Here is a 24,790-nt window from a genome sequence, read left to right as displayed (position 1 = left end):
AATGTGTATCCCAGTGCTTGAATGGTCTACCCCCATCGCTCTCAGTGTAGTTTTTAACAGTCCATTGTACTGTTCAATTTTCCCAGAGGCTGGGGCATGATAGGGGATGTGATACACCCACTCAGTACTGTGCTCTTTGGCCCAGGTGTCTATGAGGCTATTTCGGAAATGAGTCCCGTTGTCTGACTCGCTTCTCTCTGGGGTGACATGTCGCCACAGGACTTGTTTCTCAAGACCCAGGATAGTGTTCCGGGCAGTGGCGTGGGGGACAGGATATGTTTCCAGCCAGCCAGTCGTTGTTTCTACCATTGTAAGCACATGGCGCTTGCCTCGGCGGGTCTGTGGGAGTGTGATATAGTCAATTTGCCAGGCCTCCCCATATTTATATTTCAGCCATCGTCCCCCGTACCACAGAGGCTTTACCCGCTTCGCTTGCTTGATTGCAGCACGTTTCACATTCGTGGATAGCCTGTGCAATAAAATCCATGGTCAAGTCCACCCCTCGATCACGAGCCCACCTGTATGATGCATCTCTCCCTTGATGACCTGAGGTGTCATGGGCCCACCAAGCTAGAAATAGTTCACCCTTACGTTGCCAGTCCAGATCCACCTCAGCCACTTCAATCTTGGCAGCCTGATCTACCTGCTGGTTGTTCCGATGTTCTTCAGTGGCCCGACTCTTGGGGACGTGAGCATCCACATGACGTACCTTTACAACCAGGTTCTCTACCCGGGCAGCAATATCTTGCCACAATGTGACAGCCCAGATGGGTTTGCCTCTACCCTACTAGTTGCTTTGCTTCTACTACTGTAACTAGCCCCACGGGGCATTTGCCACCATCCAGGAGTCAGTACAGAGATAGAGCACTGGCCACTTTTCCCGTTCAGCAATGTCTAAGGCCAGCTGGATGGCCTTTACCTCTGCAAACTGGCTCGATTCACCTTCTCCTTCAGCAGTTTCTGATACTTGTTGTGTAGGACTCCATACAGCAGCCTTCCATCTCCGGTGCTTTCCCACAAGGCGACAGGACCCATCAGTGAACAGGGCATATTGCTTCTCATCTTCTGGCAGTTTGTTATAGAGTGGGGCTTCTTCAGCACGTGTCACCCCTTCCTCTGGTGATATTCCAAAATCTTTGCCTTCTGGCCAGTCCATAATCACTTCCAAGATTCCTGGGCGACTGGGGTTTCCTACTCGAGCCCGCTGGGTGATCAGTGCAACCCATTTACTCCATGTAGCATCACTTGCATGGTGCGTAGAGGGGACGTTTCCTTTGAACATCCAGCCCAGCACTGGCAGTCGGGGTGCCAGGAGCAACTGTGCCTCAGTACCAACCACTTCTGAAGCAGCTCGAACCCCTTCATATGTTGCCAATATCTCTTTTTCAGTTGGAGTATAGCAGGCTTCGGACCCTCTGTATCCCCGACTCCAAAACCCTAGGGGTCGACCTCTGGTCTCCCCTGGTGCTTTCTGCCAGAGGCTCCAGGTAGGGCCATTCTCCCCGGCTGCAGTGTAGAGCACATTTTTTACATCTTGTCCTGCCCGGACTGGCCCAAGGGCTACTGCATGAACTATTTCCTGTTTAATCTGTTCAAAGGCTTGTCGTCGTTCAGGACGCCATCTGAAATCATTCTTCTTCCGGGTCACTTGGTAGAGGGGGCTTACGATCAGACTGTAATTTGGAACATGCATTCTCCAAAAACCCACAATGCCCAAGAAAGCTTGTGTTTCCTTTTTGCCAGTTGGTGGAGACATGGCTGCTATTTTGTTGATCACATCCATTGGAATCTGACGACGACCATCTTGCCATTTGATTCCTAAGAACTGGATTTCTCGTGCGGGTCCCTTCACCTTACTTTGGTTTATGGCAAAACCAGCTTTCAGAGGGATTTGGACTATTTTCTCTCCTTTCTCAAAAACTTCTTCCACTGTGTTGCCCCACACAATGATGTCATCAATGTATTGAAGGTCTTCTGGAGCTTCTCCCTGTTCCAGTACAGTCTGAATCAGTCCATGGCAAATGGTAGGACTGTGTTACCACCCCTGGGGTGGTCAATTCCAGGTGTACTGGACACCCTTCCAAGTGGAAGCAAACTGTGGCCTGCACTCTGCTGCCAGAGGGATTGAGAAGAATGCATTAGCGATATCAGTTGTGGCATACCACTTGGCTGCCTTTGACTCCAGTTCATATTGAAGTTCTAGCATGTCTGGCACAGCAGCACTCAATGGTGGAGTGACTTCATTCAGGCCGCGATAGTCTACTGTTAGCCTCCACTCTCCATTAGACTTCTGCACTGGCCATATGGGACTGTTAAAGGGTGAGTGGGTCTTACTGATGACTCCTTGGCTCCTCAGTTGGTGAATGAGTTTATGGATGGGGATCAGAGATTCTCGGTTGGTGCGATATTGCCGTGGGTGCACTGTTGCGGTGGCGAGTGGCACCTGTTGTTCTTTGACCTTCAGCGACCCCACAACAGAAGGGTCCTTCGAGAGACCGGGCAAGGTAGACAGCTGTTTAGTTTCCTCCATCTCCAAGGCAGCTACACCAAAAGCCCACCTGTACCCTTTGGGGTCCTTGAAATACCCTCTCCTGAGGCAGTCTATGCCAAGGATGCACGGAGCCTCTGGGCCAGTCACAATAGGGTGCTTCTGCCACTCATTCCCAGTTAGGCTCACTTCGGCCTCCAATACAGTTAGCTCTTGGGATCCCCCTGTCACTCCAGGGATACCGATGGGTTCTGCCCCTATATAGCTTGATGGCATTAAGGCGCACTGTGCACCAATGTCCACTAAAGCTTTATACTCCTGTGGGTCGGACGTGCCAGGCCATCGGATCCACACAGTCCAGTAAGCCCGGTTATCCCTTTCCTCCACCTGGCTGGAGGCAGGGCCCCTCTAGTCCTGAGCATGGCAGTCACAACTCACTTCCTGTAAATGTGAATCAAGAGTCCCTCTATTACACTTAGAAATAAAATCTGTGCTTCTACTCCTCTGTCTGGGGACTTGCTCACTGGAAACTGGAGCAGCAGCTTTCCTGGAAGAGCCTCCCTGAGTGACTGTTCTTCCTTGCAGTTCATGTACTCGTGCATGTAGGGTCGAGGTAGGCTTGCCCTCCCACCTCATCATGTCCTCTCCGTGGTCACGCCGGTAGAACCACAGGGTGGCCCGTGGTGTGTATCCTCTCCTTTGAGCCAAAGGACACTTATTCCTAACAGCTGAGACACTACTCTGTAGAGGTGGGGAGCAGGACATACCTTCTTTCAGTTGCTGGACCTCTTGGGATAGTTTCCGCACAGCCAAGAGTAGCGAGGAAGAGAGATTTGTTTTGTAATCCCGGAGTCTATCAATCACCTCCGCCACCGTTGGTGTCTCGTCATCTTTCCAGGACATGACTGCCAATGAGTTTGCATGCGAAGATGGTGCACTCTGTACAAACTTCCGTTACATGGGTGGTGTGCACTTGGCTTCACCTGGATCTTTGGATGACCATTGATCGTCCAGGTCACCATAAATCACCTCAAACACAGCTAATTCCCTTAGATACTGGATGCCTTTCTCCATAGTTGTTCATTTTCCTGGGCGATATGGGCGATATGACGGACCTTCTTTTTCATCATCCCATTCCAAATGAGTTGATGTCCGCTTCCAATATTTCATCTTGTGTATGGGGCAACTGGTACTGGTACAGGTTGATTCTCTGAGCCAGCTCCAGTACTTGTCGTAGGGGTTTGAGTGGCCTTAGAGAGTGCTTGTGGTTTTTTTCCAGTTGTTGAGGGCTTGTGTTTTTTTTCCAATTGCTTTGTCAATGCCCCCTTCCCCAGAAAGGAATCCAAGTTGTTTGGCTTCTTTTCCCTCTAGTTCCAGGCTACTGGCTCCATTATCCCAGCATCGGAGCAGCCAGGTGACAATGTGCTCACCTGAATGACGGCCGAAATCTTTTCACATATTCTCAGCTTGCTTAAGTACAGGGATCGGGTGGTCTCTATTTCATTTATTACTTCTCCCTCCTCTCCCCCTGATGGCCCTGGTTCTTCATCATCCCATTCTAAACGAGTTGACGTCCGCTTCCAAGATTTCATCTTGTGTATGGGGGCAACTGATACTGGTACGGGTTTATTTTCTGAGCTAGCTCCGGTACTTGTTGTGGGGTTTGAGTGGCTGCAGTGCCTGTCGACAGGGCTGGATTGTCTACAGTGCCAGTCATTTTGCATTTCAATCCAGAGACCTTCTCCTCCCCTTGGGGGCACTGAATACTGTTGAGCAGGGCTCTGAATGCATGGGCCAGGCCCCAGCACATTGCAGTTATCTGTGTCTCTCTGGAGGTCCCAGCATAACAACATACTTTCTCCAAGTATTCTACTAGTTTTTCAGGATTCTGCACTTGTTCGGGGGTGAAACTCCAAAACACTGGGGGTGCACACTGCCCTAGGTATTTGCCCATGCTATCCCACATGCCCTGCCACTCGTAACTATCAAGCCTCGGGGCAGATTTCTGGGTAATATTCTTCAGTTGCTTAGTCAAAACCAAAACAACATGCCCAAAAACTAACAATAAGTGCACCTTAACCACCCAAGGATGTTCAAGATACAAAAAGGTTGTTGTAACAAAGGCACAGACATCATAGAACAAAGTTGCAAAGATACTATTCTGTATTTCCTCCATATAAAACCTCTCAGAGGAGGAGGTATAATTGCTAATTCCCTCAACAAGGTGGTATCCAAAGTACAGTAACGGTTTCAGCAAAAACCCCAAATACCAGATAAAGCTGAAAACGAGTGTTTGTATAACAAATCTCGTAGGCAAAATGTTACTAATCACAGCAGAACACAGCACACTAAACAAACCAACACCAATCTTTAAGACCAACTGCAAAAAGGACAACATGGTGCTGTGACCAGCAGCTGTTGTTATCTCCAACCCTTGAGCCCCACGTTGGGCGCCAAAAAGACTGTCGTGGTTTAGCCGGCAACTCAGCCCCACACAGTCGCTCGCTCACTCCCCCACCGGTAGATGGGGGAGAGAATCAGAAGGGTAACTCTCGTGGGTTGGGATAAGGACAGTTTAATAATTAAAATTAAAAGAAACAACAACAGAAACGCAATGTGAAGGGGAACGACGGGAGGTGCAAAACCTGGCGGGGGAGGAGGGGAACGAACCTCCAAAAGAAACCGCACCTGAATCAGCCATTCATTGCCTGCTGACCCGACGCCGCGCCGCTCCCGAGCCGCAAACTTCCCCACCTTAATATACTGGTCATGGTGTCACATGGTATGGAATGAACCTGCCATTGGCCAGTGGGGGTCCTCCGCCCCTGCCGTGGCCCTGCCCCTCCCAGACTCCCACTGACTCGGCAGAGCTCGGGAAACTGGAAAGGTAGCTGTCCCCCGTGGTGAGGAGAATTAACCCCTTCTCAGCCAAAACCAGCACAGCATATCTGCTGGAATTGTCAGCACTTTAAGAAGCTGATAGGTTTCTAGTAATTGTAGTAATCAGAGGGGTGACTGCATTCAAGAAGCAGTAAAAATAGACCACACGGCAGAAACAACTGTTTATTTCTTGGACCAATGGCAAAGCTGGCAGTGCTCGTAAATCCTGGTGGAGGGTGAGAGGCCTTGGAAGATGTCCTGAGACTTTGTTGTTTAAAAGGAGGGCCTGGTGGTTGGAATTTGAAAGCTATTGTGGAGCAGTTGCTTCTGGAAATGGAAGTTAATGGGGGAAAAAAACTCCTTTGCAACTTGAAGAGGAAAACTTGAGGGAAAATGGGCTTCAGGGGGAGAGACACCATAGAAGTCTCTGGGAGAATGATAAACTACCTCATGACCTTGAAGAAAGCTGCTGTATTTTTGTGAGGGTACATTTGGCTCCCTTGTAGTGAAAACCTCTAAAGTTGCCAAGGTCCTGGTTTTTTGCACTGGCCCTATTCACAGCTCATTGTATTGCAGGTATTGTTTCCCTCCATCTCTGAAATTTTTAAGATCTCTTTTATTGTCCCAGAATTGTAACGGCTGGGCAGATGAGCATGGCTAGATGTCCCATTGTTCCCTGAAGCCCAGTTTGTGTGAAGGAGTCTAGCAGCAAGTGACCTGTCAGTTCAACTGAACCACAGTCGTCAAGGCAGAAAGTTCTTCAGACACATTTCCCTGCAGATATAGCTATTAATGTTATATATTTTATGGTATCTTGATTTACTTGTAAATGGCAGCGTATTTGTTTCAAAAAATTCTACTTGGTAATAGTTGTATGGCAGCCTTATGCATACTTCATTCATACAGAGGCAGTTTCTTTTAAACTCTTATTTTTTGTGTGTCGGTATTACTTGTCGACTTTTGTTTTTTCATTTGTTGAATGTCCTCTCCGCTGCCTGTGTCACAAATAGGTTAGGATTGAAAAGATTATACTTATATGGCTAGGGAAGGTCATTGAAGTAAAAAGGGAAGCCTTCGCCTCTGTGGTTTTTCTTCCATCTTTTTTTTACTGCTTTCCCTGTGACTAGAATTTCAGTATCATAGTTTTTAATTACAATAATTCAGTCACTTTATGCATGTGTGTCTTTTGGATAGAAGACATAAAAGCTCAGAGACACAGACTGTCCATTGTAGGGCTTTTTACCTGCTTTGCCAACTACCTGGTTGCTGTGAAAAATCTTTTCTGCTGCTAAGATTTCTTAAGCCTTGATTTCTGGATCCATGTCCCTAGGGACTTTTGAAATCTGAGGAAACTACTCCCCATCTTCCCAGATTTTTGTGCAGCTGCAAAGATGCAGGGAGATAGAACACCATGTCAGAACAGGTCAGCCTTTTCTCAATTGTACTGGAGAAGTTCTAGGCAATTTTGGAGTTTTCTTCAGACTTAAGATACTGTATCCTTGTTCTTTTCCCTGAGACAGACAAACATGCACACGCCTCGCCCCAGCAATTCAGAAATGTTTCAGAAGAATTGGATATCAATGGAAGATAATAACTTCCAGGATAAAACTTTGTTCCTCTGCCTATTGTGTTTTTATTTGTCTAAACTACAATAAGGTCATACTGCATTTAGTCTTCTGTTTAATCCTAGAGTGGTACTCCCAAGTTTGACTTGATCTGTCATCTTCCATGCCCTCAGACTGATGTGTTCCCTGTTGCTTTCTCACTAAGAAAAAAGTTGCCCCTCCTAAATGCTTGTCAGTTGCAAGTTCAGGGCAACATGCCAAGTGTTAAATATAATAAATATAAATAAAACCAGAATTGTGGTTCTTCCCCTGTGCCCCTCCCCATGTGAGTCCAGAAAGAGGGTTTGGCTTGAATGTTCTGGCTAGAAGTGCTTCCAAAAGCTTATTGTCCGTCTGTTCGTACAGCCAAGTGCTGTCCAAGAAGCCAATAGCATATAGTTGTAGGAGACTCGAGTGTTAACCATTCATGAGAGCAGCTGGAGTGAAAGTCAATCCAGAATATAGTTCTGAACTATCTCAAACTAAAATTTGATGTTAAAGGATATTTTGTAGTTGTCTTCCTATTGGATTAAATTTATAAAAAGGTAGTTAATTTCTAGAAACATTTATGCCTCTTTGAAGTGCCTGCTTTCAAGATGGTAGCTCAGAAAAGCTTGCGTACTATTTAAGTGTGGGCTTGTTTATGGTTTACATGGTGGATAATTATTGTCTAATACTGGGCTCAGTAATAGGTCAGAATTGTTGCTAGCTTCTCAATTTGTATGCACTGTATCCCTGAGTTAGGCTCCTCTGAATTTTCAGACAAGTCGGGAGCTTTGCTTCTAAAGCATTTACTTCTATGATAGAAATTGGTTCTGTCACTGAAAAGCATAATGAGGAGCACTTAAATGTTTTAATGACAAAATCCATGTAATAACTGAAATGCAGATTTAGAAACATAGCAATAAAGATGGAAGCTGAATTCTGACAGTGTCACTTGGCCTATTAACCTGCTAAATGCTACCTACTGAAATACATTTGCATTATATCACCAGTTTTCATGGATGTGTTCCCTTCCTGTCTTCATCCAAATGGCATATGCATAGCTTTGTGGTAATCATTTACTTAATGTTAGTTCTTACATTCCCATGGTCTGTGAACAAAACAACTTCCTAAGCAGGTATTTTAGTTATTGCATCCAACAGTCAGTTGTATTCTTCGACTCTTGTATTTTAATTTCAAGTTCTGTGATTTGTGACAGCAAAAGCTGGGCAGAAGTTTTGGACTTTTTGTACCTATGACTAGTGACCGTTCCCTGAACACTAGGGTCAAGCTGGTAGCTGGGCTGTTACATTGCTAGACCTTCAGATCTGGATGTTACACATCAACTTCATTTATCATTAACTTGAGTAGACTTGTGCTAGCTGTTGCTCTTGTTATATGACATAAGTCACTTATCTGGGCCGGTTAGGTCAGTTGTCACCTATGTGCTAGCTTGATCCAATTAATCCATTAAGTGAAGAGTTGGACATAGGTTGTGATTATCAAATTTTGCTTTTAGTGCAAATTCTGAATGTAGTGCTTCAGATTTTTGGCAGAGACTGGCAAAAAGGTTAGAGAGTGTTATATGCAGCAACTCAAGTTCTCAAATACTTTGCATGTGTTTCAAGCAGCCTGCAATACACGTTTTGTGTTTGTCTTCCTTGTTAAATGGATTGTTCTGCCTAAAACTTGAATATGAGCTTTGTATGCTTGGAGAATTAATACACAGGAAATGTGTTAATTCTGAAGTGAGACTCTGGGATAAAAACCAGAGAGGGTTTAGCAGAGCTGTTAAGCAACCCAGCTGAGCTATAACAGTAATTTCCTCTTTCAAAATCTGGAAGCAATAAACACTTCAGATGTGCTTTCTAAATGCAGTGGAATCAGTCCCTTGGGCAGACAGCGTATGAAAAAACCTTTGGAATTAACTTTGGATATCAACTCTATGATTGTCTGAAAATACTGAAATGCTATATGCTTACTGGAGCAAAGAATGCCATGTTTTTGCCTTTTCCTTTCTAAAGCCTTAGTTCTTCAGTGCAGGCTGGTGTCACAGTGACCTGTTTCAGAAAGACCAGATAGGAAAATTCCTTGATTTACTTAAGTGTTTTTGGCTTCAACTCTGGGACAATGAGTGGAAAATCAGTGAAAATATATCTTTCTGGGGTCTCTTATTGAAAGTGCTAGGAGTCAGTCCACTCTTCCATACCATCAAGTTGACTTGTGGCTGAAATGTGGGGGAGTGGGGTGGTGGTGGGTTGTTTGATTTGTTTGTGGGTTGGGTTTATTTTTTTTGTGATTGTTTTTGTTTGTTTTTAGCACTACCAGCCTGCAGCTGTACAGTGGCAACCATGCTAACTGTACTTCTCAGTAGCTGGTAAAGGGCATTGTCTGTGTCTGCAGCAGCAGTGTTGCAGTTCTACAAACATGTTAACTGACACCAGCTCTGACTAAGATTGTTAGTCAAGTTTTTGCAATATTTAAGTAGCTTATTTGAGAGCAAAAGCAAACAATGCTTTCTGTCTAGCAAAATGACTTGAGGTGACCTGATTTAAGTTTCTTGACAGAAAGATTATAGAAGTCTGGGCTGATATATAGAGGAAACTTACGGGAGCTAACTTCAAAGGTGAACCATAATGAGGAAGGGAGACTTGAAATCAAAGCAGCCTCAGTAGGGGGAGTGATTGAAAAGAATAGTATTTGGGGTTAGATAACCCGTGTTACACAATTGGAGGGCTGATGTGGTTCAAGACCGTTTCATTGCAGAAGTGTGATGGAGTTCTTCTTGCTCTTTTCCCTATTGAATAAACATATATTACATATATTAAAAAACCTTGGTGTAAGACCACATAGCTGGAAGTAGTGAAAGCATCTTGAAAAGGTTATTTCATGTTCTCCTACATAGCTTGGACGCTTAGTCCGAAAACACATGCTTGGAAAGCTTAGTCCTGTAAAGAGAAGACATCTCTCTTCCTTTAACTGGGGGGGGGGGAGGATTAGGAGGAAGTTGAGCTTCTCATAGGTTTGATTTCAATAAAGAGTATAAACAGCATGTATTTCTTATGTGTTTTTCAGCATTCAGCCCCTCCTTCTTCCCCATCTAAATAGCCATTCCAGACAGTGTTCTCCCCTGGGACACTATGAGTACTGTTCAACCTGTCTGTGAATGCTGCAAAGCATCATTTTTGTTCTTCAGGGGACTTGAAGTGAAGCAATTAAAATGACAGGAAGTGCTTGCGACTGAAAGATTTATGTCTGTGGGAAGAGCTTATGAAATTCAAAGTATATTTTAATCAGAAAGAATTGATTTGGCAGCTACATAGTTAAAGATGTGTTGTTTTTTCTGAGACATTAATGTTTGCCCAAGACAAATCAGGCAGTAAGAGAACTGTTTTATGTGTATCTGGTGTAGTGAACAACAGTTATGTATACACTCTGTAGAACTACTAAATTCTCAGTCACTGAGGAACTCTAATAAATTCCTCCCTACCCCTTGCCCCACCCTGAGCCATATCAAAAGACTTACACCTCTGACAAGAAAACAAATCCTTAATGTAGGAGATAGCCACTCAGCTTCTTAGTCTGTTTGATGTGGCTTCACTCATGTGCATAAATGGGTGTTATTTGGAGAGGGGAGTGCATTGAAAGTAATTTAAAAATCATAGATTGCTATGGTTGAAATACCGTATAGGAAGCTTGATACCAAGTCATTGTGCAGTTACGATGAGCTTCAAGCATACAAGAAAATGAAGAAGTACTGTCTTGGAAATTCTCACAAAACTTTATTACTGGTAATGTACTCTGAGGAGCACATTTCTTCCTCTGGAGAGATCTAGAACAGTTGCTAATGGCAGTGGGATTCACTTTGAGCTAGTGTGTCAGGAAGTGCTTCACTTCAGTCTAGTCATAGGTTCGAAAAGACCTCTAGGTTCATCAAGTCCAGCTGTCAACCCAACACTACCATGTCTCCTAAACCATTCCCTGAAGTGCCGCGTCTACGTGTCTTTTAAATACCCCCAGGGATGGCAACTCTACCACCTCTCTGGGTAGCCTGTTCCAATGCCTGACCACTCTTTCAGTGAAGAATTTTTTCCTAATATCCAATCTAAACCTCCCCTGATGCAGCTTGAAGCCATTTCCTCTCATTCTATCACTAGTGACCTGGGAGAAGAGATCAACACCCACCTCACTACAACCTCCTTTCAGGTAGTTGTAGAGAGCAATAATGTGTCCCCCAGCCTCCTCTTCTCCAGGCTAAACAACCCCAGCTCCCTCAGCCTCTCCTCATCAGATCTGTCCTCTAGACCCTTCACCAGCTTTGATGTGCTGGAGTGTGTCCAAAGAAGGGCAACGATGTCCTTCTTGTACCGAAGGGCCCAAAACTGCACACAATGTTCAAGGTGTGACCTCACCAGTGTTGAGTACAGGGGCACGATCACTTCCCTGCTCCTGCTGGCCACTATTCCTAATACAAGCCAGGTTGCTGTTGGCCTTCTTGGCCAGCTGGGCACACTGTTGGCTGGTTCAGCTGGCTGTCGACAAACACCCCCAGGTCCTTCTCTGCCAGGCAGAAACCACATTCACTCTGGGTAAGTTTTAATGCCAGTTGTTTTTGATCTCAGCTTCTACAATCTTAAGAGTTTGACCGGAGTGACAACCTCTTCCATCACTGGAGTGATGGAAGATGTCCATGGGCCTTGGGTAGATGTGTATGATCGCATTTTGGACTCCTGACAGCAATTTAAAGCATACACACTAGTTGAATTAGCAGTTGCTGTTTATAGAAAACAGTTTTGGGTTTACTTTTTTCATTACTGATTACTGAGGTGGTAGCAGACTAAAACGAACTAATTTTCAAGTACGTAATAATTCTTTTTTCATCTTACTAACATAAACTTCAGGAAATTGTTTCCTTGGGGGGGAATGTTTGAGCTTAATTTCTGCATGTGGTTAGGCAAATGTATAGAGGGGAAAGTTATGTAATACTGAGATAGGGAACACCTGCATAGTTTGCGTAGCAGAAGTAAGTGTGGAGACTTCCTGAAATTTTAGCTTTTCCAAAGTGATGTGAAACTCAGACATTAAATGATATTATAGTGTGCTCCCTAATTATCTGAGGTACTTTGATCTCCAGAAGTAGATTACTTTATCTACACAGGCTGTTTTTGTAGAGAGAAATTGTGAGGGAGAACTGTATTTACCACTGAATTTTGAAAATCAAACTCTTTTGGGGGGAAATAATTTCAATTCCAAGACTTTTAGGAAGTCACAACCATTACAAATGACTGGTCTTAAGATGTCATTCTGTAAGTAATACAGCTATAATGGTAAACATACAGAGAAAGTTGTATCTTGCTTTCCAGAACTGCATTTTGCTACCTGATTGCCCTGTGCAGCCTCCTGCTTGGGTGGTCTGTTAGAAGACAGTTTTCATTTACACAGTTTGAAAGCAAATTGTAATAATACTTCCAAGATGTCTTGATAAATTAATGGCCTTTCACTGGGATTTTTTTTTTTTTGAGGAAATTTTATTTCAAGCTGTGAAGTCTAAAGATCATGCATGGTATGTCAATTTTTCTCTAAAGGAACTGAGATTTTAAGAATAGTTTTCTGGAACACAAGAATGGAGTAGAGGAATGAATCAATTTCATAGTCATTACTTGAATTTGGGCACCTCTGTGGAGTTTGTTAGCAGGTTGGTATATCTTGGCATAAATTTTCTCCATTACTACAAAATCCAGTATTTCTTCCCTCCTTCAGCACTCTGAATTTGGCAGCATAGGTCTGTGTACTGCCAGCTCTTCAGAAATACATGCAGTTTTAACAGCTGAATGATAGCTAGAGTTATGTTCATGGAATTTTAACTGTTGAATTTCCTAGGCATAAAATATTTACATGGATACAGTATTCTATTAAGAAAGAACTAAAGTTATGACTGACTTTTGTTCTGAAAATATCTAAATCATCTGAATAGAGATTGGAATATTCTTATAGTGCATATAATGCAAAATACAGTGAGACTTCTAACTCCCTGCTTTATAATATGAGCTTTTCAAGGTAAGAAGTTACAACCATTGGCAAGACCAATGTAAAGCTTTTGTTTTGAACTAGGAGAAACAGTAGGTATGCCTTTTGGTGAGTACTCTAAAGACTTACCTCCCCCAGCAATGGCTCACTGGATGTTCTCCAATTTCTCTTTGGGCCTAAGGAAGGTGTTCCAGAGTTGTGCCTTTTTTAACTGCTGATTAGGTTTTTAAGCTGGGGTTTACCTCAAATGCAATAGAATTGCTTCTGTTGGAAACTTCTGGCTTTGGCTGTTGAAAATGCTGGGTGTGCTGTTCCTACGTGATGGAGTATAGTGTGAAGACCTCTTAGGTAAAGCCATTCTAAGGCCATGGGTGTTCTCATGTGTAAAGTAATAATAGCGTATATGCACATACGTGTATGTGTGTAGTATGTGGAGTTGGCCCAGAATAATTTATCTCCACATCTCAGTGTAGCACATTTTCTTTGCTAACCAGCCATCATTCTGAGGAAGTCTAGGACCAGTTCAATTTTTTTTGGAGATTCTCTGTAGTGCACATAGACCTGGACAAGATGGTACATCAAAGGTTTGTTGTCATACTGACAAAAAGATTGGGTGGGAATTTAAGTTTGTTTTGTTTTGGTGAGTTTGGATCATTCTGGTTTGAGTTCAGAATTTTTTCCAAACATCATAAATTCATAGGCTGACGTGAACTTTGGATGTTTAATGTATTTGTGATTCAGTATGTTTCTTACTGTCAGGGTAGTTCATGTGTTGCCTAAGTAAAATATTTAATAACTTGGTCTGAAGATAAGGAAATTTTACAAACCGCTGTTCTTTTAAAAAGAATCCCTTCAGTTTAGTAAAACAGTGAGGATAATATAAAAATGAAAAATCCAAGCTTTGTTTCTATTGAAGTTGGATTTCTAACACTTTGTATCTGGAGTCTCTGAACCATTACTATACCAACCCTTTGGATTCAAATGTAAAGCAGTTTAGCTTTCGAGGAATATGTTTGGAAAGTTGGCAAACTTCCCGCTAGTCATGCCAAAGAGGTAAATTGTGTGCTTTGTCTGCTACAGTGTAAATGGACCATAGTTCTGTTGTGAACAGATTTAGCTGGCAAATTTTAGGCTAATTAGACAGCTTGAGAATTACACTGTTAGAATGGAAGGTTTCCCGTCTTCGTAACATACTGTGAAGAAATTGTACCAACAGCAAAAACCTTGTGGTGTTTCTGTGTTTTGTTGTAGTTTGCGGTTTTTGTTTGTTAGTTTGGTTTGGTTTGGGGTTGGTTTTCCCCCACCCCCTTACCTGTCTATTGAAAGATTACTTCTATTATTTTATTGCTTATTCAGCTCATGCACCGACCCTGTACAGGAAATCTCAACTCCTAAAACTAATACTCATATTGCCAATGACTTTATTTGCAGGTTTATTTGTTGCAGCCAAAATTGTGTATGAATTTCATGTCATCATTCAAGATGGAAGTGTTCACATTACAGACAACCTCATAATTTGATTATGACCTTGTAGTATCTCTTGAAAGTGACATATTGAAAATAATATTGACAGTGCAGTAGATATTTTTGTTTCAGTTAGCTTAACTGACTGTACTTGGAACCAACCACCTTTACCCTTCCTGCAGGGATTTTAATGTAAGACCTGTATCTGGTGATAGTTTTATATAGGGTTAAAATCTACCATGCACATAGTCAAGTTATTTAAAATATTCTTGTATTTTCTTTAAATCTTTGAAAAGAAACAAAGAAGTGGTAGCCATCGTAATAGGCAGTCAATTGTCTAAGACTTTGGATTTTTTCTAAATTGCCTTATGCTGTAAATTCCTCTTTGATCCAACTGTAAGCCTAGGCTAATTGGGTTTTTTGGGTGAAAATGAAGTTTAAATATGTTTTTCTGAAGAGGAAGCTTGACTGGGGGTTGGGAGCAGGGCTAGGGATTGTTTTGCCTTTTTTGGATGAGTAGCCTGAAGGAAAATGTGAACCTACTGGAAAAGGTGCTTATTTGGAAGTGTTTGAGGCCTGAGTGATTCATGACTTATAAGTAAGTACCATAAAAAAAAATATGGGAACTGCTACTTTTTTTTTTACTTTTGACAGCTGAATTCAGGCTTTTTCATAAAGGTGATGCAAATACACTGAGGTTTGTTTATATTGCCATAGAACTGCTGAGGTTCAGTAGCTTCCACTGAACCAGTGAATCTTTGCAATCCACTGCTGAATAATTGATGATGTAATGTATGTCAGCATAAATGGATGAGAAATCTGATTAATTTTCACCTGAATGCAAGTACACATTTGGATATTCTGAGTGTATAGCACCACGGCATGAGAAGAAAATAGATCCTGTGTTGAGGAATTTTTCTGATACTATGGAGCTCTGTTCACTGCTCAGATATTAATATCCAGCAGAGAACTGCAACTGTTTTAAGGCAAGCTACACTTTCTGTTCTCATGAAAAATAGGCTTAACATCTTGTTTACAGCTGTTAATCTGCTTACAGATTGTCTGGTTGGAAATTAAGGATAATGTTAGTGTAGATTCCAAATTGTAAAAGGTCAGAGATTACAATTAGTGTGAATGGTACCCTGATGAAGAAAGTGCAATGTACTGATTTTTGAAGACTTGTTATTTCACATCATTGCCTGTCTTTTTCAATTACTATGTATGGTATCACATGATTGAAAAGGATGTGTTTAGCTCTGTTTTTGAACACTATATTCTATGCTCAAATCTAGGGCAGGAGATTTTATAATAAATGAAGAACCATTGCTGATGGCTCTAGTTAACTTCTTGCAGACATTGCAAGTCTGGCATGCTTAGTAGTGGTTGATACTTGTAATTCTCTGGATACTTCCTGTAGTAGTACTCAGAGGGCAAGTGTCATTCACATTGTGACAGAAGAATAGGTGGGTTTGACACATGGCACCTTTCTAGTGCACGGTTTCTTAGGAGGGCAGTAAAGCATGACTGCCTTATACTTAGAATCCTGTGAATCAGCCAAACTTTCTTTTGTCAAAGGATAGGCTTTACAATTTGATGCCAGGATGACATACTGTGCCAGGCAAACATGTTTCAAAGAACTTACTAAGCATGACTGAATGTGACTATTTGCTGTAGCTTTTTCTGTAGTAGTCGTAGCAATAATAATAATAAAAATAAGTTACCATTTAACTTTTGCTTACCTTAAAAGGAATAACAATTCACATTAAACAAGATTTTTGTCTTTCTGCTTGTCGTGGTTTAGCCCCAGTCAGCAACCAAGCACCACGCAGCTGCTCGCTCACTCCCCCCTGGTGGGATGGGGCAGAGAGTCGGAAGAGTAAAAGTGAGGCAACTCATGGTTTGAGATAAAGACAGTTTAATAGGTAAAGCAAAAACTGCACGCAGAAGCAAAGCAAAACAAGGAATTCATTCACTGCTTCCCATGGGCAGGCAGGTGCTCAGCCATCCCCAGGAAAGCAGGGCTCCATCACGCGTAACAGTTACTTGGGAAGACAAATGCCATCACTCCAAACGTCCCCCCCTTCCTTCTTCTTGCCCCAGCTTTATATACTGAGCATGACGTCATATGGTATGGAATATCCCGTTGGTCAGTTTGGGTCAGCTGTCCTGGCTGTGTCCCCTCCCAGCTTCTTGTGCACCAGGCAGAGCATGGGGAGCTGAAGAAGTCCTTGACCAGTGTACGTGCTACTTAGCAACAGCCAAAACATCTCCACATTATCACCGCTGTTTCCAGCAAAAATCCAAAACATAGCCCCATACTAGCTACTATGAAGAAATTTAACTCTATCCCAGCTGAAACCAGGACACTACTAGACAACAAAATTAGAACCTTTTTTCTAACTTACCTAGAGAGGAAGCTGCAGTTCAGAATAGTGTTTGAGTAATAACTGCTCCTTTATGGAGAACTGTCTACCGGTACTGAGGAGCCCTGAGTAGGAAGGAAAGTAGTATTTGCCTGACAAAAGCTTCAAATTCATGAAAACACAAGAAGATATTTCTCTCTCATATTAATCAAAGAGAGTTGGCTCAGGCCTCATAATGTAAGAAAAATGAGATTTACATAATTTTGAAAATATAGCAGAGTATAGTTGACTTTAAATGATCACAACAGGCACTTCGTTCTGCTGTATACAAACATGATCCTTGAGAAAAAATTAATGCCATACTTTCCTCTTGTTGCAGAATTTACCTGTTGTAGCTTTTCAGACCTCCTCAAAACTATCATCCCATGCCTGCAGGTTGCTGTAAAGATTGACAAATAGAAGCTGTGAAACAGTAGTTAAGATCTGAGTGAAACAGTAATAGATCCTTACAGGATGCAAGTCGAGTTTTGGCAGACCAGTGCAGGGCTGAGCTACCACAGTCTGTGAGGTACAAAGGAAGAAAGACTAGCTTGAATGTCTCGGCTCATGCTGAAGCACCATTTTCATAAACTTCACGATTTTAAAGGAATAATGTTTAGTTCCAAGTGTAAGGGAAGAATTGTGTTTGAGAGTATAGTTTCGCTGGGTGGATAGTTGAATTTGCCTAGATGCTGAATACCTAGTTCCAGTAGGTGAAATTCTGATCATTTATGGAGTCTGTGACACAGCAATAGACTATCTGGTATACGTTGCTGATTATAATCAATAAAGAAGAGGTTGGTTTGGTTATTTTGAACATTTAATCTGCTTGAAGTCACTGTTCTCAGGCAAAAAGACCCAGAAGTGTTGGATGGCTTGGACATCAGGTGGTTGGAGCAGGGACAACCTGAGTGGCCTGTTATCTAGGCAGAGTGGGGCAATCTGTATTACGATCTGATAAATGGTAGTTTCTCAAGCCTAAAGTGTAAATGATACATCATGTGTGTCTGGTGGGAAGGGCGGGCAAGAAATGACATTGCATATCAGTTTGTTCTGCTTTCTAAAATGGATTTCCCACTATAGTGAACATCTTCTGTAATACTTTGCAGGGGGACAGGGAAAGTTAATTAAAATTGAATTTTGTATTCAAAGGTCAATGTTGTGTTTCAATTCATACTATTAAAAATTGATTTACCTGCAGCAGCCATTTTGGGATATAGGGTACTTATTGGTCATTTTTTCCCCCTTTGTATCCTGTTTTTATCCTTCACAAATAGTAAGAATACTAGCGAAGCATTTGGGTGTTCTGTGTTGTTGTCCAAGTTACATGTGATGAAACTAAATGCAGAATTTCTGGGTTTATATGCAGTGCTCTTCTGTTTACCTTCTGCAGCTAGAAAAGCTTGCTGGTCTCAAGGTAGTGCAATGCCTAAAACTTGAAAAATCAGAAGATGAAACCTGGCTGCCAGCATAAAGGAGGCAAGCATAAAGTGTCATAATTTAATAGCTTTTCCTCACTAACCAAGAGGAGTGTAGTAATGGTTGTGCTATGATTGTTCATTGTTTCACAGTTATTGTAGTTATAGTATCTTAGAGGAACATTTATATAAAATATTTAAAGCTTTATCAAAATGGCTTTTGGTAATGAACTGTTACCTAGATTAAAACCTAATACAAACCCTTTTGAAAAATTTTAAAATGAGACCTTCTTCAACTAGATTTCTGTTGGCTCTCTGTTAGACTCTGTGAATAATGGCTCACAGTGTATAGAAGGGTACCACTGTCTTTCTCTGGTTGTGTTTCTGTTACGGGCTCTTCATGCACTTGTCCAGGCATGGAGTGCATATACCCATGTGCTTGATCTCAGAACGCCCCACTGGATACGCCTGGTTCCTGCTGTGTTACGCTAGTTGAGCCAGTCTGCCCTCAAGAAAGGAAAGCCCATGCATGACTGTAGTTAGCCTGTGGGTTTACCCAGATGTGTAAACTCAGTGTGTTGCTAATCCATCTGGGTTTTTTTGTGTGTTATGCAATGCTTTAGGAGGAGGTAGCATATCTGTTCTCAGAAATCACCTGCAAAAATATTGTTGATTACAAGAATATTTAATGTAGTAAATGTCAAAGGCTGATTTGATTGTGAAAAATCCTATATTGATCTACTACACAAAAACATGAGTGTTAGTTCTTAATGTCCATGTGATAAGTAAAGATGTATGTAAGCTCAGTTTTACTCAGGCATATGGCTGTTTCCGGTAAGTGTTCAGACAATCTTAAAGTTACTGTAGCTTTCAAGTGTATTTTTGGTGGTGTCTTATCCCACCATTTCTTCACGTGATTAAGATACCTCCCAGTGCTATTGAGCTGAATGCCACCTTTGTCTTGAAATGGAACCATAAATGCATGTTACTTGGCGCCTCCAAATAGTCAGTTAAGATTTTAACTTAAGATTGTAGTATTTTTTTCTTAACATCTTATAATCTTGTTATCAGTAGGCCTGATGTTGTTACATGAATGCTACCTTTGCCAGCAGAAGGTAACTCAACATTTTTACACAATAAGAATGTGAAATCAAGGTCTAGAAGCCTGGTCGCAGCCTTCATTGGGAGGCAAACTCTAGAATGATTCTTTTTTAGCATTCACATATGTGTGGTTTTTATATAAAGTGGTGAAGATCCTTGTCTGTAAAGGTAGAAATTTTGTCAAGCATTACATCAATAAGGACCTTTGTATTATAACAGAATTAAGTTTTGCCGATTATTCCTCTGATATATTCACGTCCTGTTTAAATTGTGTTCATACTAGCATGCTCTGAAGCCATCTTTTCTGTACTATAACTATATGGGTTCTTAGAATATAGGAACTCATCTGTACTGGGCAGTACGTCATCTTTGCCCAGTGAAGATTCTTCCTGCTTCACCTTCCAGGCTACCTGTTTGTTGTACAGAGTTGACAGAAAGCAATTCCATTGCAAACTCTGCAATATTAAATGCTCATTGAGTGCAGTGTGTCTTACCTAAGCATGTTGCAGACCCTCCCATGTGGAGTGTACGTAATGGTGTGTGTTCTCAGAATATTGTTTTACAGAATGTATTTTGTTTGTTGCGCTGATTAGGGATTTGAGAGATGTCAGAAAAAGAGAACAGAACAAACACTTAAAAGGAGGATAGGAGCTGTATTCATGTGGGTATTTTTAGTATATGGAGCCAAAATCCAGATTCAGGATGCAAAGGAATCAAAATAGGAAGTTACTGAGAAGAGTTTTGAAGGAAGGTGGGAACCTGGTTTTGGGTATAGTTTGGGGACTATAGTGGGTCCTGTTGAATATGTTCTTTGCAGTGTACTGTGAGTGGCTGCATAGACCATATTTCTCCATCCTCTCCTTAAATCTGGTGGAGTTCAGCCCTATTTTGTAGGGATGGGACTGGTAGCAGGGATTCAGCCTCTGAAGATAATGCTTAAAATATCTTGTGCCTCATAATGCATATTTCATATCCATGTAGTAATTTACTCTCTTGTAGTCTTTAAGAAAATAATAAAAGAAAAGAGATAAGTGGAGGAACTAAGCATTGAAAGTCACATGCTACAAAACATATAAATTAGTACTAGCTTAAAATGGCCATTTGATGCCTTTATTGTGTGCAAGGAACATAAAGTTTTGAAGCATGGAACATACATCATAGAACTAAACTTCCCAATGTCTTGGGCAGAGGAAAAAAATTTCCCATTTTATAGCTCAAAATATTAAGCTATTAGCAGATTCATTTAGCAGGGGTGATAGAGTAATGTGATGATGAATGGCAACAGGATTAAAACATAGGAGTCCATGCTTTGTGTAATGGACCTTGTATTTAGATTTGCTTTTGGTTCTTACAGCAATGCTGGGCTAACAACAAGAAGAAAACAAAAATAAATAAAACCAAATAAAACCTCCAAAACTTATACACCCCATACCCCCCCCCCCCCAAAAAAAAAAAAAAAAAAATCCAACAAAACCACCCAACCAAAACAAACCCAAACAAACAGACACCACACAAAAGACAGTATAGGAAAATGCACATAAATGCAAAGGAAATACATGGGTAGAAATATTTTCCATATTCAAAAAATGTAGTATAAGAGGATGCTGGAGTTTATCCTTGTCATCTCAGTGAGCCTGTAATCCAGATGCTACTGAATTAAATTACGTTATCACCAAGAATTTTGAGAATGCAGAATATCTAGGAAATATCTATAAAAGGCAAAACTATAGTTTACCGCATAACATAGGATTCTGCAACAGAATTGAGAAAGCATATTCTACTTGAGCGCTTCTCTCTATTCAGTCTTTTTCTATAAATAATATCACTAGCACTTGAACAAAAAACCCGTCATAGAAATGTAGCTGCATTGAAAGCAGCTAAAAAAACAACTGGAAACATTTCATAGAAAATGTAGCTACATAGAAACCAGCTAAGAAAAAAAAAAAAGGCGGGGGGGGGAGGGATTATGCTAAAAAATAACTCAAAATATTCAGAAAGCCCTGTTAAATTTTGTATAAACTTCCAGAATTAGGTGCTTTATACACTCATTGCTCCCACCCTACAATAGGTTAAGAATGTTAGTAAGTAGGCTCATGCTGTGAACAAATCCAGGGTTCAGGGCAGCGGATTTGCTGACTGGGCTTTTGGGCAGTTGAGTTCTATCTCTGACTACATTCCAGGAAGTGAGGACAATAGAAAAACAGTGATTAATAGTTTTTAGGTTTTCTTTAGCTCCAATTGGTAAATAAAAACTATATGGCTACTTCACCAGTAATTAACCCACTTGAAAATGAATGTTCCTTCCACAGTTGCATTTGTTCAAGCTAGTCTTAAAATATAACATAGTATAAGCAATTTTTGTTTTTCTCAGACTCCACAAGATACATTAATTTTTCTACTGTTAAACATTCAGATAACTGAAATTCCACTATTTTAAATGAAGTTGTAATTTTGAAACATGGTATGCTGCTCATTAGGCTGCTCTGGTAGTATATGCAATGCATTGTTTTGTTCCTTCCCTTAATGTAAAATGTTGAGAGCAGTTCCTTCACCTTTTCCCTTCCCAGTCACATCTCTGATGAGCACTTATATGAATAGATAGACCTTCCTGATAGACTACAGAAAAATAAAATTCTAGTTCACCATATTTGGTTTATACCTTGAAAACAAGAACTGATTTTTCTTGTTGTTTTTCTAAGGAACAGTTCTGTTATAGAACTGCATCTGAAAAGAGCAGATTTCAAAGCTGTTTCCTAACCATTTAAATCACAACAATGGTAAACGAACAGCATGACTTGAATTGGCAAATTTATTTTGTCAGGTATAACTAGAAAGAAGCAATACTGAGATGGTCACTTCATTCCCTGCTACATCAGGTTTGTTGTCCCCTAGATGTGGTATGTTCTTAAGACATGCTTTTTTTGGATATAAGTCTGGTAAGTGTCGGTCTTAATTGATGAAGGCTCTGAGTAGAGGTGAAGATGTTTCCAGCTGGTACTTGGTCCTCTTGCAACTTGGGGATTTGAAAGGGTTTCTGATGTCTTTGTCAACAAAGGACTGAAAATGAAGGAAGGTATTGGTGTTGCAAGTGACTCATGGGCTGTACTGAACAGGACTTTGGCACGTTACTGTAATAGAAATACTTGCATACTAAGAGGTATTCCTTGTTACATGTGTAACTTTAACTTCCTTGCCTTTGTAAATTGATACATAAACTAGTTTCAAATTTGGATAGCTGTTGTGGATCAGAACTTAATCTGAATTTTTTGGTTGCTGTAAGAGGGTGCACTGAGAGATCTAAAAGTGGGATAAAAGCCTAGGGTAACTACAGTCTGCACACACAGAACATATACAGGCCTTTGCTAGCAGCAAGATCTAGGCCATCTTCTATTTGTCCAGATACATTAGTGTGCCTGGAGAAGCGATCAGTGTTGTAAACTTTAAGATGCTTGAAGAAAAGGTGGGGTTTATTTCATAGGAGTGTGGGGTTGGGGGTTGGGAATTGATAAATTGCTATTTATTTCAGTGTTCAAACTGATTTGTCCATCCTCATGAGATTAGTATTAAACCTGTATGCTATATTAGCTTTTGTTTAGAGTAAAAACTAACAAATGATCCTAAGAATCCTAAGAAGAAAAAAGAAAACGAAGTCTAAAACAAAAAACTTAAGAACACCCAAACAATAAAGCCCACCTCCTCAAAACAACCAAAACCTTGAAATAAGTTTCTGTCAACCTCTAAAAACAAAACAGAACTATTAATTTTATTACTATTTTCCTGCAATCATACTCTCAGAAGGAGGTTCACTGTGAAGGGAAATTGCCTGGAGAGGCTTGTGCTGCGCTGTTTTCTACCAAGTAACTCCACACAGAGACTGTAAACCACAGAAAAGCAGTTAATGCAAAATAGACATCTCTGAGAAGTCAGTGCGATTGTTTCATTTATGTTAACCCCCAGACTTTTGCTGCAAGTTTTTTTGTTAAGCAACTAGACAATTTAAAAGTATTTACTTCTCTAAACTCAGAGTTAATTTATTATGACCTTTTAAGTGTGAGTAATTTAAAAGCCTGGGTTGATTTCTATTTTCTTGAACTTAAAGCTCTTTTTTTTGGCATGTGAATTCTGACTCCAAAAGAGAAAAGGAAACTTAAAACTTCCTTAGTTGCTTCCTTTCCAGTGTGTTGGCAGAATGTACTTTAAAACTAGAGATTAATGGGCTGAGGATAAGAAAGTAACTTGTTTGTATCTTGTGTTACAGACCTGGTTACTGGAAGCATTCCACATGGTCAAGCAGTACTTTCAGACAAGCTTATTTTCTATTAAATGAAGTTTAATTTTGAGGTAAGGTTCTATTGAATTTCCTTTGTTCTGCATATAATGACAAAAAATGTCCTACAGTAGTTAAAAACTTTTATCTGCTGCCTGTATATATCAGTGTAATACTTTTGTTAGAGAATACATTAAATGTATACAGCTGTGGCTGTGTTTGAAGAGAGAAATCAAGCTGAAAAATAAATGTCATCCATGAATATTGAAGCTCCAAGTAAACATTGCCATTAAAGCGGGAGACTAACCCGGCCATTACAGCTATTGACTATTTTTAAACAGTTTCTGTGGGCTAAAACTCTCAAAAAAGGCTTTGTGGAGTTTGTAAGTACAAGAACATGCTGATGTATACAATTTCAGTTCTGGGAACACATGGAAAAAGATTAAAATGGTCAAAAGGCTATTTAATGACTGCTTTCTGAATTGCTGTATCAGCACTGGAAGAACTTGCTCAAGTGAGAATACAGTAAACTGGTTTATTATTAAAATTACTTATTCAGAGACACCTTCATCTTTTTTGTATGTGAACCAAACAAGAAATTACAACTTCTTATTGATGCCATTATTTAGGGGAAATAAACAATCAGGTGAAAAGTTTTCTAGCTCCCTTCAGCATAAATGAAAGAAAATAATATTTAATCTTGTTACTTTCATTAAAATAGCAGTGCATAACTAACTTCTCTTTGAAATTTTTCATTCAACTCTCCTAATTTGCCAGTGCTAAGATTATTGAGGCTTAGCAAAATATAACTGTTGTCTTGAATGGGAGAAGCTCCTAAGTAGTTTAAACTTAGTTTCACATATGTCAGAGTTAATTTTCTTCACTGCAGCTGGCCCAGTGCTGTGCTTTGGACTTAGTATGAAAACAATGTTGATAACACACCAATGTTTTAGTTGTTGCTGGGTAGCACTTGTACTAGTCAAGGACTTTTCCAGCTTCCCATGCTCTGCTGGGTGCACAAGAAGCCATGAGGGGAGGGGGCACAGCTAAGAGCAGATTCAAACTGGCCAAAGGGATATTCCATATCATGTAATATCGTGCCCAGTATGTTAACTGGGAGGAGCTGGCCGGGGGGGCCTGGCAGCAGTTGCAGCTGG

At 40.9% G+C, this 24,790-nt stretch overlaps 1 protein-coding gene across 4 annotated transcripts in view; it reads left to right on the top strand.

Annotated features, from left to right (window-relative positions):
* The window catches only part of TLN2 (talin 2), a 221,548-nt gene that overhangs the window by 61,582 nt on the left and 135,176 nt on the right, over window positions 1–24,790 (top strand). For 3 of the 4 annotated variants that reach the window (XM_075100095.1, XM_075100097.1, XM_075100094.1), the window contains exon 2: window positions 23,625–23,707. The exons of the other annotated variant lie outside the window; for it this stretch is intronic. The gene's annotated coding sequence lies outside the window, so the exon portion shown is untranslated. The remainder of the gene's footprint in view (window positions 1–23,624; window positions 23,708–24,790) is intronic. 4 annotated transcript variants of the gene reach the window in all.

The sequence above is a fragment of the Phalacrocorax aristotelis genome, chromosome 7 (genome assembly GCF_949628215.1).
Source record: "Phalacrocorax aristotelis chromosome 7, bGulAri2.1, whole genome shotgun sequence".
Lineage (NCBI taxonomy): Eukaryota > Metazoa > Chordata > Aves > Suliformes > Phalacrocoracidae > Phalacrocorax > Phalacrocorax aristotelis.
This window is presented reverse-complemented; position numbering and strand designations above follow the sequence as displayed.